Below are 15,024 nucleotides of genomic sequence, written 5' to 3'. Positions count from 1 at the left end.
GTTTGAAGGATTTTATGCAAACAAAGCCTGTCTTCCAAAGAGAAAGACTACAAGATTTCTTTGTGCAATCAAAGTCCTCCCCAGGCAGCTCCAGCTGTGAGTGCTGCTGGCAAGACACGAAGGCAGAAGCGATGGGAGGCAGGGATTAGCCGAAAGGGATTAGACCTGAACAGGACAGAGCCTCTTTTAAATTCAAGCCTTGTCAAAAGCCCCTCCGTTTCTGCATCCCTTTGACTTTATCCTTGTCACTTCTGCCACCCAGAGCATCACAGCATCACGGATTCTAGAGACAGAGGGACCTAGAGAAGGATCATTTAGGTCATGGGTTGGCAACCTTATTCTGAAAGAAGCCAGACGGTAAATATTGTAGTTCAAAAGCAAGCACGGTCACCAAATAAACAAATGAGCATGGCTGTGTTCCCATAAAATTGTATTTACAGAAACATGCAGACTAGGTTTGGCCCATAGTTTGCCAACCTCTGATGTAAGCCATCTCCCGTACTTTCCCAACAAGAACACTGCTGCCCAAGACACCAACAGGGCTTTCCCATGTCTCTTGAATGTGTTCTCTTCAGTAGCTGAGTCCTATTCTTTGTTTATAATTTGTAATTTCCTGGCTCCCAGTCTAAAGCAGGCTGGCAATGCTGGGTTATTCTTATCCAAAAATGCAGCCCTGACTCTTTGGGTACTTACACCACATAATTACCTGCCTACCCTTTTAATTTCACATACCCAGAACAAAAAGCTATAAAGCTGTGGGAAAAAACCAACAAACTTTTTCATCAGCAAACCAGGCCATTGGGATATATATATATATTTACACTGGGACGTGTATTGCTTAACAATGGAGATACACTCTGCTGATGCATTATTAGGTGATTCTGTCATTGTGCAAACATCATAGAGTGTACTTACCCAAACCTAGATGATATAGCCTATTCCATTACACAGCTCCGTCCTCATCTGGTGGGTCCACCATCACACATGCGATCCATCATTGACCGAAACATCATTATGTAGCATGTGACTCTACTTCATGTCAACATAAGTAAACTACTTGTGGAATCGAGATTGATATAAAGCAAAAGGGGCAGGGTTACATGGCAGGGAAGAGAGTAGAGATGGGCCAATCACAGAAACCGGCCCCGGAAGATCTGAGAACTAGATGTTCAGGTGATGTTGCTGGGTACGGCTGCACAGGAACAAACACTCTGCACTTCCCCTCTTATCTACAGTCCTGTGGGGTTTCCCTTTCATACCACACCAAACCTAATTATTTTTCCTTCCATCAGATACATCCAGGGTCCTTCCTCCTAAATTCCACTGAGTCAAGGCCCTGTGTCATCCCATCCTGAAATCCCAGTAGGAAGCACATGCCACGGAAAGGGTGGCAGATGTTCTGCCTACTTAGCATTCCCCCAATGTGGAGAATGGCAAAAGAAACAGAAATATCCTGGCTCCTTCAGAAACATAACCACATTTCAGCAGGATGAGTGGAGCGGCTTCTGAATTCTTATGATCACACCAATCAAATGGACCTCTGTTCTGTGGCCTGGTGGATCGTTTTCTTTCTTTCCTTTCCTTTCTTTTTTTTTTTTTTTTTTTTAATTAACTTTAAATTCTGAGATACACATGCAGAACGTGCAGGTTTGTTACATAGGTATACACGTGCCATGGTGGTTTGTTGCACCCATCAACCCCCCCACCCAATAGTTTTCTTAACATTCACATTTGTGCCACTTACACACAAAAAATGGTTTACCCTTTGTCTTGTCTGGCCAGTTGAGTATCTGCTAGCACAGCTGCTATTAATCCTTGCTCCTTAGCACGGAATCCATCCTAAAAGTTTCCTTAGAGATAACGTACTGTTAAGATGATAAAGCAAACACGTTGGCTCAGTGTATAGTGATGTTCTTTGTGTGCACACTGTGAACTGACACAGAATCTGATCTCCAGGTGGGGGTGGCTAAGATAACCAGTCAGGCTTTATTTAGTATATGGTGATAAAGATTATCCTTCAGTTTCTGTCTGTAGCTGCTATTTATAAAGGCTGGAAATACCTGAAATCCAGCTCCTCTGACTCACGGACTGCCTAGAAGAGAGTGTGCAAAGAACCAGTCTGTTTCTTATTGCTGCTCCTCCATGTGAACTATGGCTGCAGCCATTTTCCTATAACACCCATGTGAAGAGGTGCTACATGTCATCTTGATATGATGTATCTGCTCTCCCTGTCTCTACAGGTTATACTTCCATTGGCCACCAAGCAGTCTCTAAATATACTCTCTAGATACCCAGTTACATACCTAGAGAACTGGAACGGAACTGCAGCAAGCACTGCTTTGATGTTTGTTAGCTGCCCTCAATCTAAAAGGTTTTCCTTGATGATCCCTTTTTGCTTGTACAGTAGCTCTTGGGAATGAACCTCATTCAATTTGGTCAAGTATAGCTTTGAGACTCTTTTTGATAAATTACAATCTGTTGAAAAAGTGTGAGACACGGTAAGATACTCTTCCACAATCTCATTTCCAACTTATAATGAAAGCAAGTCTCAGAACAAATCCTCCTACACATACAGACACTTATTCAACAAATAGCCATCAAAAAGCAGGCACAAAACATCAAACTGACCTGGGATCTAGTTAAGTCCTAACTCTCTTTTTAGGTATTTGGACGACCAACGTCTTGGAAAAAACCACTAGGGAAAATGCAGCAAGGTTCCATGGCAGGATTCTGTTCTCTTTGGCAACAAACAACCAGAAATCTTCCAAACCAGAGACTAGAAACTGAACACTTTAGGGATGATCAAGCCATGGATACCATTCCCAAGAACAGTGAGGGCACAGATGGAATGCATCAGTAAGGCTGTACTGGGTATCAAAATACTAAAATATGTACCTGTTTGTAGGTAAACAGCCAGTGCCCCCAGTTCCCCCAAAACCTTTTCTTCCCTTGAAAACCCTAGGGAATGCTCGCCTCACATCCCAGAAACCAAAGAGCTAGTGCCTGGCAATGGAGGCCCCCAGGGGAGCCTACCTCTGCATGTGGCCGGTACTTGTTTTAGCTCACGTTTTTTACAACCTATGACATACTGATTATTAAATATTTTGAATATCACTTAGACTTAGAGTGATAACACTGTGATTGGATGAATGCTTGAATTCTACCAATCCACAATCTTGAGTATCTTTAATTTCACCAATGAAAGTCCATTTTTAATACTCATCATGCTATTTAATAAGATCTAATTCTACCCATAAAAGTCCATTGTGATCACTGCTGTGCTAATTAGTAAAGCTTCCAGTGTTATTCATATCTTGACTAACAGAACCACTTGTACTAGCATCCATGAGTATCCAGTCTGTAGTATGTACTTGAGTTGCGGTTTCCCTTAAATAATATGCATGTATCACTGTCTATGATGAAGTATTTTTCAAGGAACTATAGGCATTGTAACAGTAGTCTCAAGAACTGTGAAGGGTTTGATATTTTACTCTATTTGCAATGTAACAAGTTATACTATCACAAATTTTTGGATGCTGTCAAAAGATAGGAGACTCCTGGATCAGAGAGAAAGGACTGTATTACTCACAGCGCAGCAGGCAGCATGAGCTTCATGTTTATTATGTCCACTCCCCTTGTCGCCCTCACCTCACAGGGGCTGACGCAAAACAGCCCCGGTGAATGCAGCAAACTAGTGGGCCTGTGTCACAGTTGAGGAACCCAAACGAAGGGAACTTGAATCTTTTCTAATGGACTGCAATAAAATCTGCTCAATCTTTATTTACCCCAGAGAAAGGTATCATTTTTATCATAATGGACACTAAACACACCTGTCCTCTGCTCTACTTCCAAGACTGTTTACTATACAAACATCTTTGAAATGATAGTTCAGAATAGAGTGTCTCTGCTGACAAGTTGTGCTAAGACAGAAGAGATCTGTGAAGAACCATCTCCAACAGCGGCACTAATGAAACTGGCTAAGATCCTAAGTGGAAGCATATTCAATTCACTAAGAAGGGTGAACACTCGTTTTCACAGATGTGATTTTGAATTAGAACTGGTGCGTGGCATGGACATAAACATGGGAACAACAGATACAGGGCATCACTAGAGTGAGGCAAGAGGGAGAGGGGTAAGGGCTGAAAAACTACCTATGGGGTACTGTGTTCCCTACCTGGGTGATGGTATCAGTTATAATCCAAACTTCAGTGTTACACAATATATCCACATAACAATCCTGAACATGTACCCCCTGAATCTAAAATAAAAATTGAAATAATAAAAAAGGCAAAAATGTCATTAAAAATAAAAATGAACTGTTGTATGGGAGTACTTATTTGCATAATGCTTCTTGTAAGCAGAGGTGCGTTTCTGTATAATATCCCTTAACAAATACTCTCGCAGACAATGAAATCAAGTCAAAGGGGTTCAGTTGTGTTCTAGCTTTCTGGGGGAATTTGAGGATTGTCGGGAGGTGAGGTCTAGAGTTCAGATCTCTAAGCTTTCTCATGTATGACTTCCAAATGTTTTTTACTATAGGTTCTAAGTCTTCAGGTGTCAGGAACCCATTTGAATAATAACAAAAAGCTATGAATACTCTCTCCAGAAAAAAGCACATGTCCAAAAGCCTATGAAAATTGCATAGCATTTCAATAGGTTCTCAATATCTCTGAAGCCTATTGATGGACTATGAACCACTTAATTGGTCTGGAGACCTTAAGTTAAAATCAATCTGAAGAGCAAAAGTTACCGTAACATTTAACTCTTCTACCAATTCATCAAAACATCCAGTTGCTAACCCAAAGTAGCTTACTTAGCTAGATATCCCAAAAAGTATTCACAACATCTCCACCTATCCAAAACATGACCACAAATCAGGAGGTTAAAAACTAGTAGCCAGAACATATAAACATCAATGCTTCAAAGATACAAAATCCAGCTGGGCATGGTGGCTCATGCCTGTAACCCCAACACTTTGGGAGGCCGAGGTGGGAGGGTCACTTGAGGCCAGGAGTTCGAGACCAGCCTGGCCATCATGGTGAACCCTGTCTCTACTAAGAATTACAAAAATGAGCCAGGTATTGTTGTGCATACCTGTAATCCCAACTATTTGGGAGGGTGAGGCAGTAGAATCACTTGAGCCCAGGAGGCGGAGGTTGCAGTAGGCGACAAGGAAAGAAAAACAGGCCAGGCATGGTGGCTCATCCCTGTAACCTCAGCACTTTGGGAGGCCGAGGCGGGCAGATCATGAGGTCAAGAGTCCAGACCATCCTGACCAACATGGTGAAACCCTGTCTGTACTAAAAATACAAAAATTAGCTGGGTGTGGTGGCGTGCATCTGTAGTCCCAGCTACTCAGGAGGCTGAGTCAGGAGAATCTCTTGCACCTGAAAGGTGGAGGTTACAGTGAGCTGAGATCACGCCACTGCACTCCAGCATGGTGACAGAGTGAGACTCTGTCTCAACAACAACAACTAGGGAGGCTAAGTCAGGAGAATCTCTTGAACCTGAAAGGCGGAGCTTGCAGTGATCTGAGATCACGCCACTGCACTCAAGCGTGGTGACAGAGTGAGACTCCGTCTCAACAACAACAACAACAACAACAACATAAAAAAAAGATACAAAATCCTTAGAAAAAAAGGACTGAAGATTGTTCTTTCATAGTATGATTTTAAAATGATTTATGATCTTTACAAAGGGCACAAATTAGAAGTGAGAGAATAAAGAGAGGTATCAATAAAGACTGCAATGAATAATCAGTAACTGTGACATAAAACAACTGCAAAGCAGCAACAACAAAACCAGAAAGAACAAAAATATTATTTCAGTCTTGATTTCTTAGTACAAGGGCAACAGCATTCTACAAATGTCCGCAGCTCTCAGGAATGACTATATGACAACAGAGACACTGATGATAAAAAGGGGCTTCTTTATCTTTTATATTTTATATATTCTGGCTGAAATGATGGGAAAGAATATAATGGTTGAGAACATACAATACAAAAAATAATTACAATGAAACAGCTCAATTTCCTAAATGTCCTAAGTACTTTACATTGAAAAGGCAAACTCAGGTATATAGTTTTTTCTTTTTAAACTAATAAAAGGACAACATTGAAAAAAATGAAGAAGAATCTTTAGAAGAGAGACTAGCATATTCTCCCCAATAGTTTTGTAACCGTATCTCAAGAAATCTTATTTCTCACAGGTTTTCTAAGAGATTTTCTTTTTCCCGCAATTGCTTGAATTCCCCTGCTATAAATCTCTGCAAGCCACTGAATGAAGCTTTACAAAGGCATAAATAAAAGAGTAGGAATGACCAACACTGAAATAAAGCCAAAATAGACTTGAGAAAAAGAGAATGTAGAGCATTTTTTTCTCCACCTATCAGGTTCTTTAAATGATTACCCTGACTTGGTTTTGTAATTTTTTTTCTGGGAGGTGGTTAGGCCACTAGTCCCTTAACGAGTGATGCCATGATTCTTGGCAGGACATCAGTGGCCAAATATGTACTGAAACATGATGGCAGCTGCTGTTTCTGCGATCAAAAATTCATAGTAGGTTGTCTTTCTTCCTTCCTCCCTTCCCCTTCCTTCCTTCCCTCCTTCCTTCCTCCCTTCCCCTTCCTTCCTTCCTTCCTTCCTTCCTTCCTTCCTTCCTTTCCTCTCATTCTCCTTCCCAATTTTTAACCATTCAATAGATGGCAGATATATGGCATGCCAGTAACAATCATGTCTATCTTATTCACAATTTTATGTTTGTGGCACAAGTTTTGATGCCTAGAATGTGCTTAATAAATATTTGCTGAGGAAGTAAGTGAATCTATTGAATACCAAATACCAAGCTAGGCACCAAAGTTGAAAAATCCTATCCCACAGGTTCATCTGGGACCTGCAAAGCTGTGCTTAGGGAAGCGGATCAAATTGAATCTATGACTGTACAAAATGGGGTCCTTTTTCCCAAAGCAGGATGAGAGGTGTTTACTAAGTTATAAAGTAGAAATGTTCCTGCTCTGATTTTGATAATGTGGAACCCACTGGAATGGGCAGGTTGAATGAGTGTCCCTGGAAAAATGTGGCATTCTCCCTACTTTCAGAGTAAAGGCAAAAAACTCTTTATCTGATGGAAAGCGGCCCCTAAGAAAGGCTGAGTAACCAGAAAAGCTGATTATTGTTGCCTTGCGGGTGCCCGAACACTTGGCTCAGTCATGTCATCACTGGCCAGGGTGGGCTCCCTTGGCCTGCAGAAGTTTCCCTGCATCATTTGGAGCCAAGTTCCTGAGTGGCCCCATGGGTTCCTACCCAATTTAGGTCTTTGTTGAATTCACAGCAGCTGCCTGGCTCTCCTGTCATTCTCCTGTGCTAGAGCTCTGGGTGACGAAATCTAGGCTCATGCTGGACCTTCTAAATGACTTCCAGTGGCTTGGATTTAAGTGTCAAAAGTTTGCAAATATTCAGTTAATAGTCATTTGGGAGGTGGGACATCATTGCTGCATTAATGACCTTCAATTTGCCTACATATCAATGCATATTCAATACCTTACTATTAACCAGCCTCCCAAATAGCAATCTCATAATAGAATAATCCATTTACTCTAAGCAATGACCAATGCATCAAGTGTTACGAGTCTCTTCCTGAGCTGAGTGACAGACACTTTAACTGCTGCTCTCTGCAAACACTTGCTGCTTGAGTCAGGAGAACCCTGCTCTGGCACACAACTCAGATGCCTGCAGAAACTACAGAGCTGCCTGGCCTGCCTGACCAGGAAGCAAAAAGTCCACAGGAGTCATAGGAGCCTTGTAACTTCTGACCAAAATGAAGCTAGTCATGTTAAATGTCACAGAGACCAATAGCAGGTTACCTTGCTTGAGAAGCACCCACTAACACCAAGAGCTGAAAATTTTTTTAAAAAATTATACTTTTGTTTGCATTTGTACCCAGCTGACCTAGCCAGAAATTGCAAACAGCTTTTTCTCACGTATGATTAGATTTGAGAGGTGAGACAGCATGAGTCAGGGGTCAAGAGCTAAAGGACTTGTGTCAAAAGAGATGTGGGACAGTCATTGTTCAGATTAGAGCAGAAGAGATTTCTTCCTTTGATTGAAAATTGGAAGAAACAGACTCTCATCTTTATCAACACTGGGAGGCTCTGAGTTTCGAGTTTATGGCACTGCTCTTAAGAAGCCAGCAGCATAATTTCAAGAACAGGAATCATTGATGGCTTCTTAATCAAATTAAATAGCAAAATGAAAGCAATAATTACTCAAATTTACTTGGTAAAATAGCGAGACAAATTAATTGAAACACTACTTTTGATCACAAGGATATAATTAGAGAAGTCTTTGGTGGATGAGAATAAATCTGAGGCATGAATTAAATCAATTGGATAACCTGATTATAAAGCCCTTATGCTTAATGTGTAAACGCAAACTCACTGTTGTGGAATGTAAAAGGCAGCATAAAGATTGATCAGCAAATATGCATTTAAATGGTCCTGTCCAACTGTAAACATTACTGGGCTTTTATTATGTGCCAGATGCTGTGACACTATGTATTCTTATCACTTACACTGTTTTATTCTCTCAAAAATCAATAAATAAAATCAGCACTGTTAACACCTGCCACGACTGACCCTCTGTCCACAACCACAGGCTGCACTGATGGAAGGACCACAGGCAGTGAAGTCTGACAAAAGAAAGAAAAGACTAAAATGCCTTTTCTCCTTTTTATCTCATCTTCCTCTTACAAATCCCACTACTTCTCAGTGAAATCAAGTCTTATAAAACTCTAAGTGCGTCTAAGCTGAACCATAAGAAGCACGTGGCATTCCCTGGCAGCCATTATCCCTTTGAGTGGACACATGACAACGTTGGCCCAATTAGAGTGAGGAGAGAGATGCTGATTCCATTCCTGGGGAGAAACTTGTCCTCTCCTTTCGGCATGAACAAGGATGTTTAGAGCCACAAGTGCCAAACACACTTACAACCATGGGGAGAACTAATGTCAAAATGGAGCCAGCGTACAGATGGCGCATGGTTACAGCCAATCGACAGACAGTTCTTCCTGAACATGTCCCTGGAGAACATCTTTGAGCTCCTGGGTCAGTCGTCTGTAGCTGACCTTAGCTCCTGCCTTGCTATAATAAGAGATATCACACGCCTTCTTTGTTTTGGCCTGTTTGAGCCAGACTTTTATAACCTAAACCTAAAGCATTCTAGTCTATACAAAACATAGTGAATGTTTGTTAAGCGAGGCAAAGTACGAAACAAAAATACTTTTCTATACAACTAAGGGCAATTGTTTTTCAAAGTATGCTCACTGACCACTTGCCCCTAAATCACATGGGATACTTGTTTAAACCACAAATGAAAGAATTATGCAGCCTCTCTGAACTCTTGTTTCTCTGTTTTAAAAAATGTGTGGATTCACACCTACTCCTTGCTGCTTCATAAATTAGTGTGATCCAAAAGTAAGCAGAGTAACAGTCTTTGATTTGTGAAAGTGAATACTTTTGCAAGATTGCTTCAGAGCGCTGTATGTAATAAAATATAAAAATGCTTAAGAAAGAATCAATAGGATTAGAAAATTGTTTTTAAGGCATATAAAAAAATTCTCTCCAATTCTCCTTTCTAAGGAAAAGAGATATTTTTTCAAGCAGGTTTTTTTCAGATTCCTACACATTATACTACAACTACATATGTGAGGTTTTTATGAAATCCTTCTTGCCTAACTATTACTTGTATTTTTGAACCCAGTTTAAATGTTCTGACCTTGGGAGGCTCTTCCTGCTCTCTTAAACTAAATGAAGTATTATTTTGTACCATGGCTGATACTTGGAATTAAAACCTGTCCAAACAGCGAAGCAGTACCTAAAGTAGCCTCCTTCCTGACTTTTCCTCCCGCCCTCTCTGCAACCTACCTCTCCACATCACCCCAAACCACATGTAGACTCAAACCCTTTACCTACCTACGTCCTCCAAGGGCTGAGAGCTCTGCCTGTATAATACTTCCTGAGGAAGCTCCCAGGTGAGGTCAGCTGCCCTTGAAATATGAGATAGCAACTAAATACAAGTCCAACTACTTTCAGTTGCAAGAGTAAACAGGCCTCAAACATCACCCAATATGGAAATAAATTACTGTGTGTCAGTGAGGCTGGTTGTTCCTAGGGAAGGCCAGCTTCAGCGATGACTGCTCCACAGACTGGTTTTTCTGCCTACCTCTACCCCTGCAGGCTGCTTACTCCTGCAGGTCCCCATGGTCAGGGGGGGTTGCCAGGGGAGGGAGAGCCAGGAATGTGTGACCTCTCCCTTACGCATAGGGTCCCTTCTTCCCCAAGATGCCTCTAGACTCACTGGTCCAAATGAGCCTAAGCCTTCACTTTCCATGCCAGTGTCAGGGGGGGGTGACCAAGGCTGAGACACAGTGCTTACCACCTTCCTTCCCACTGCCACCCAACAAGAAAATTGTAGTATATATACAGCGTATTAGGGTAATTGGATAGAGCTGCTCAGTGCAGAGTCTTCAGTTGTCCTGGGTCCTGATCAGCTGCCCTGAGAGCTGCAAGGATCAATAAATGAACACAGCTGAAATGTAACCATTTCTGGCACACCAGAGGGATGCTTTGCCTGAGATCAGGGATTGTCAAACTGTGGCTCCACTGCTTGCTTTCGTAAATAAAGTTTAATTGGCAAGCAGCTAATAAACATGAGAAAATGTTCAACCTCACTAATTATCAAAGAAATGGAAAACCACAATGAGATACACCCTTTCACGCCAGTCAGAATAGCTATTACTAAAAAGTCAGAAAACAACAGATGCTGGTGGGGCTACGGAGCAAAAAGAAGGCTTATACACTTTTGGTGAGAATGGAAATTAGTTCAGCCACTGTGGAAAGCAGTTTGAAGATTTCTCAAAGAACTTAAACAACAAAAAAAAACTACCATTCGACCCAACAATCCCATTACTGGATATATATATATATATACACACACATACATACACACACAAAAGAAAATAAATCATTCCACCAAAAAGATTCATGTACCCCATATGTTCATCAAAGTACTCTTCACAATAGCAAGGACATGGACTCAATCTAGGTGTCCATCAGTGGTGGACAGGATAAAGAAAATGTAGTATTCTCCACCATGGAATACTACACAGCCATAAAAAGGAATGAAATAATGTCCTTTGCAGCAACATGGATACAACTGGAAGCCATTATCCTAAGTGTGTAAATATAAAACCAGAAAACCAAATACTACATGTTCTCCTTCGTATTAATAATTGGGAGCTAAACACTATGTACTCATGGACATATATGTGGCAACAATAGACACTGAGGACTACTATGAGGGGAGGGACGGAGGGGGGCAAGGGTTGAAAACTAACTCTTGGGCATTACGCTCATTACCTGGGTGATGAGATCAATCGTAACCCAAATCTCAGCATCAAGCAATATACTCATGTAATAAACTTGCCCATGTACCCACTGAATCTAAAAAGTTGAAATTATAAAAAATAAAAGTAAAGTACTATTGGGGCCGTCTATCTTTTCTGCAGAGTTAAGTAGCTGCAGTAGAGGCTATATAACTCACGAAGCTGAAGATATTATCTGACCCTTTATAGACGTGTTTGCCAAACTCTGGCTTAGCTGCACCAACTAGTGTGGAATAATGTCGCAAGTCAACCACAATTTCCATTCTAGCACCCAACACTTGTCCTTTCTAACATACTTCACATTTGTATTATCTTTTTGAACATCTGCCTCCCTTGCTAGTTTAAGTTCCCTGAGGGCAGTGAATAGTGTCATTTTTTACTCATCGCTGATGCCACATCCCAGCACCTAGCCCATGGGCTGGTACATTATAAGCACTCCATAAATATTTGTTGGCTGACTAATTGAGATAAACGCACTACTTAAATAATCTTCTATGTAGGAGCAAAAGCAATTATTTCCTTCAGGATGCTCCAGATCAGAGAGTAACAACATATCAAAAACAGCACGCCAAAAAAAGAGACGTATTTCACAATAGGAAGGGCATGGGCTTTAACAACATTAACATTTCACAACCCTTGGGAGGAAGAAGTGTCTACGTGCTGTCTCCTTTGCGAAGAGGCAGAAACAAACTTGGATTCTCAGAATCCTTGAGGCAAGGTGTGGCAGAGGCAAGCAGCACGTTTGCTGGAGCCATCTTAACCAAGAATGTTCACTCATGACCTCACGCTGAAGCTCAGCAGCTACAGTCCAGGGACCCTCCCTATCTAACTTCATAATTTGTGACGTCACTAAGTTACTGGAGCTCAGTTTTCATCAGCGTTCAGGAGGACAGTAACGATTTTTAAAAGGTAGAAAAGAAAGCATCAAGAGTGTAGTGGGATGGGCCAGGCAGGGTGGCTCATGCCCATAATCCCAGCACTTTGGGAGGCTGAGTGGGGCGGATCACTTGAGGTTAGGGGTTCAAGACCAGCCTGGCCAACATGGTGAAACTCCATGTCTACTAAAAATACACAAATGAGCTGGGCCTGGTGGGGGTGCCTGTAATCCCAGCTACTCAGGAGGCTGAGGCACGAGAATCGCTTAACTTGGGAGGCGGAGTTTGCAGTGAGCTGAGATCTCTCCACTGCACTCCAGCCTGGCCGAGAGAGTGAGACTTTGTCTCAAAAACAAAACAAAACAAAACAAAAAAAACAAAAAGGAAAGTGAAGTGGGATGGGCTAGAGGAGATATCTCTATGTCACACTTTCTCTTGAGGTCTTCTTTTCAAAGAATAGATAACAGCAGCCACAAAGATAACAGTAACGTAGAAAAACAGACCTTGATAAACCCCAAAAAACTTTTGCAGTGGACCTAGAACTCATTTTATCTGTGGATGATGCCAGTTTTTTTTTTTTTTTTTCCTCTCATCAACCAATCTAAGGAAATTTAGAAATACATGATCAGAAATGAAAACAACTTTATAGTTTTTTAAATTGCCAGAGTGGTTTTAGAGTGTAACATTAAAAAACTATTACCACTAGTAAAGAGGCAAGTATTTTTCAACGTTCAGTTTGACATTCAAAGTTTTATTCCATAATGCTGGGGACATACAAAATACTGAGGTGCAGTAATGAAAATTGCAATAACAGGACCTGAACTTCATTATAATCTGCTAATTAATAGAGCAATACACAATAACAACAGGTCAGCACACACAGGATCATAATCAAGTTGAGGCCTGTGCTGAACAGCCAGAATGCCTCAAACACCAGGGAAAGAAAAATGCCAAGCACTGTATTAAAATATCTCCCCTAGACACAGTTTGCTTTCCAAAAAAAAAGCTGGCAGTCAGCTTTGCACGCCAGCATTTCAGCATTTTTTTCCCCTTCTCTACATTTATGGCAATCCCAAACGAAACCAGATTTAGGAAAGCCTTGTCATCAAAGAGGGAAGAATGGTAAAAGGAAATCTCTTATTTGTTTTATCCATGCAAATTAGGTGGTATTTAGAACAGTCTTCTGTACCAGAAGAGCCACTATTATATTCGACAGAAGTAGGGCTGTTGTCATCCATGAAGTCAAATAAAAATTGCTTCATTTTTTCATTTTCAAATTCACAGACCTTTGATACTTTTTTCTGTCCCTTTTTCTCAGAATCCAACAGAAGGTTTTTCATAGATGTTCTAACATAAAAATTTAAAATTAATATTTGGAATGTAGTGATACTGCTATTAGACCAATTCCCTCACAATTTTTCTACTTAAAATATTTAATGTAAAAAGTAGATGTCTAAGTTAGTAACTGACTATGTACTAATTGTCAGAATCTCAGTCTGTCCATCCATATGGCAGGGGAAAATATATTTGCTATCACTTGACAAGTGATGGGCTTCAGGACATGCTACCCTAAAATGCAGCACCTTGGCATTTGAGAAAGCAGCAGAAGCAGGAAAGTCTCTCTCACATTCCCCTGCTGCCTTTCTCTCCCAAAGCAGGTCATAAAACCTAGAAAGGATTATCTGACCTTCTTCTGAAGCAGATCATAAGACCATCATTGGAGAGATGCTCTCACTATACCCAAAAGAGAGGAATAGTCTTACCTCCGGCAATACAAGGACACAGAGAGGAGTCTGAACAAACAGGTCTTGCTAAGTTCCTATAGTTTATTACCACTAGATAATACCCTGTTTGTCCAGTCATACTTCTCCACAACAATCCACTTCTTCATTAAACCTAGCATAAAAAGTATACAGGTTTACCTGCTTCTCCAAGTCTTCATTTCTTTATGAGGGGTCCCGTGTCATGAAATTTTTATTTTAAACAAATTTGCATGCTTTTCTCTTGTTATCTGCCATTTGTTGTAGGAGCCTTAGGTTTGAATCTAGCAATGGGGAATAGAAATGCATTTCTTTTCCCATACAATGCTAAGTGTTTTATGGGTTCATATTCTTTGATCTAGTAATACCAATTCTAGAAAAAGACTCTAAGAAAATATTCAGTAGGAAAAGCACTTATATTCATTAAACTACTCGTCATAACAGGTCTGAAAACAACAGACACTGGAATAGACTAAATGCCCGGCTAGAAAGAAATAAGAACATGGTTAAGTAAATGGAGGTTTATCAAGCAAGTGAAATATTACCCAATTATTACAAATTAAAATGATGCAAACCATGGAGTATTCTGCAAAATATTTTATAGACTGCAACATAAGTAAGTATGGTTACAAGTGAAAACTACCTGAAATTTTCTTATTAGTCTGCAGAAAAACAAATTTGTGAGTTAAGAGCCCTTTATCATATGCAAACTCTCACCCAATCATCACATTTATCAGAGTGGCACCCGACTTCTGTTGCTGGAATCCCTGTGGTCTCCCAATGAGCTTTTCCCATTCTTTCTTTGTGCCTTTGGTGAACTGTATTCCTCACCTGCAAGGTGCTTCCACCTAATCCTGATAATCCGTATGTAGCACTTTGTTCAAGACCGAACTCCATTCTCACCTCTTTGACAAAGTGGCCTTATTAGACCACTGATGTGAAATTGCTTT

The 15,024-nt window shown here is 40.8% G+C and overlaps 1 protein-coding gene across 2 annotated transcripts in view; it reads right to left on the bottom strand.

Annotated features, from left to right (window-relative positions):
• LHFPL6 (LHFPL tetraspan subfamily member 6) overlaps window positions 1-15,024 on the bottom strand; it is a 259,074-nt gene that overhangs the window by 20,036 nt on the left and 224,014 nt on the right. The window lies entirely within an intron of this gene.

Source organism: Piliocolobus tephrosceles, chromosome X, assembly GCF_002776525.5.
Source record: "Piliocolobus tephrosceles isolate RC106 chromosome X, ASM277652v3, whole genome shotgun sequence".
Classification (NCBI taxonomy): Eukaryota; Metazoa; Chordata; class Mammalia; order Primates; family Cercopithecidae; genus Piliocolobus; species Piliocolobus tephrosceles.
Note: the sequence above shows the minus strand (reverse complement) of the source record. Positions and strands in the feature narration are given on the sequence as shown.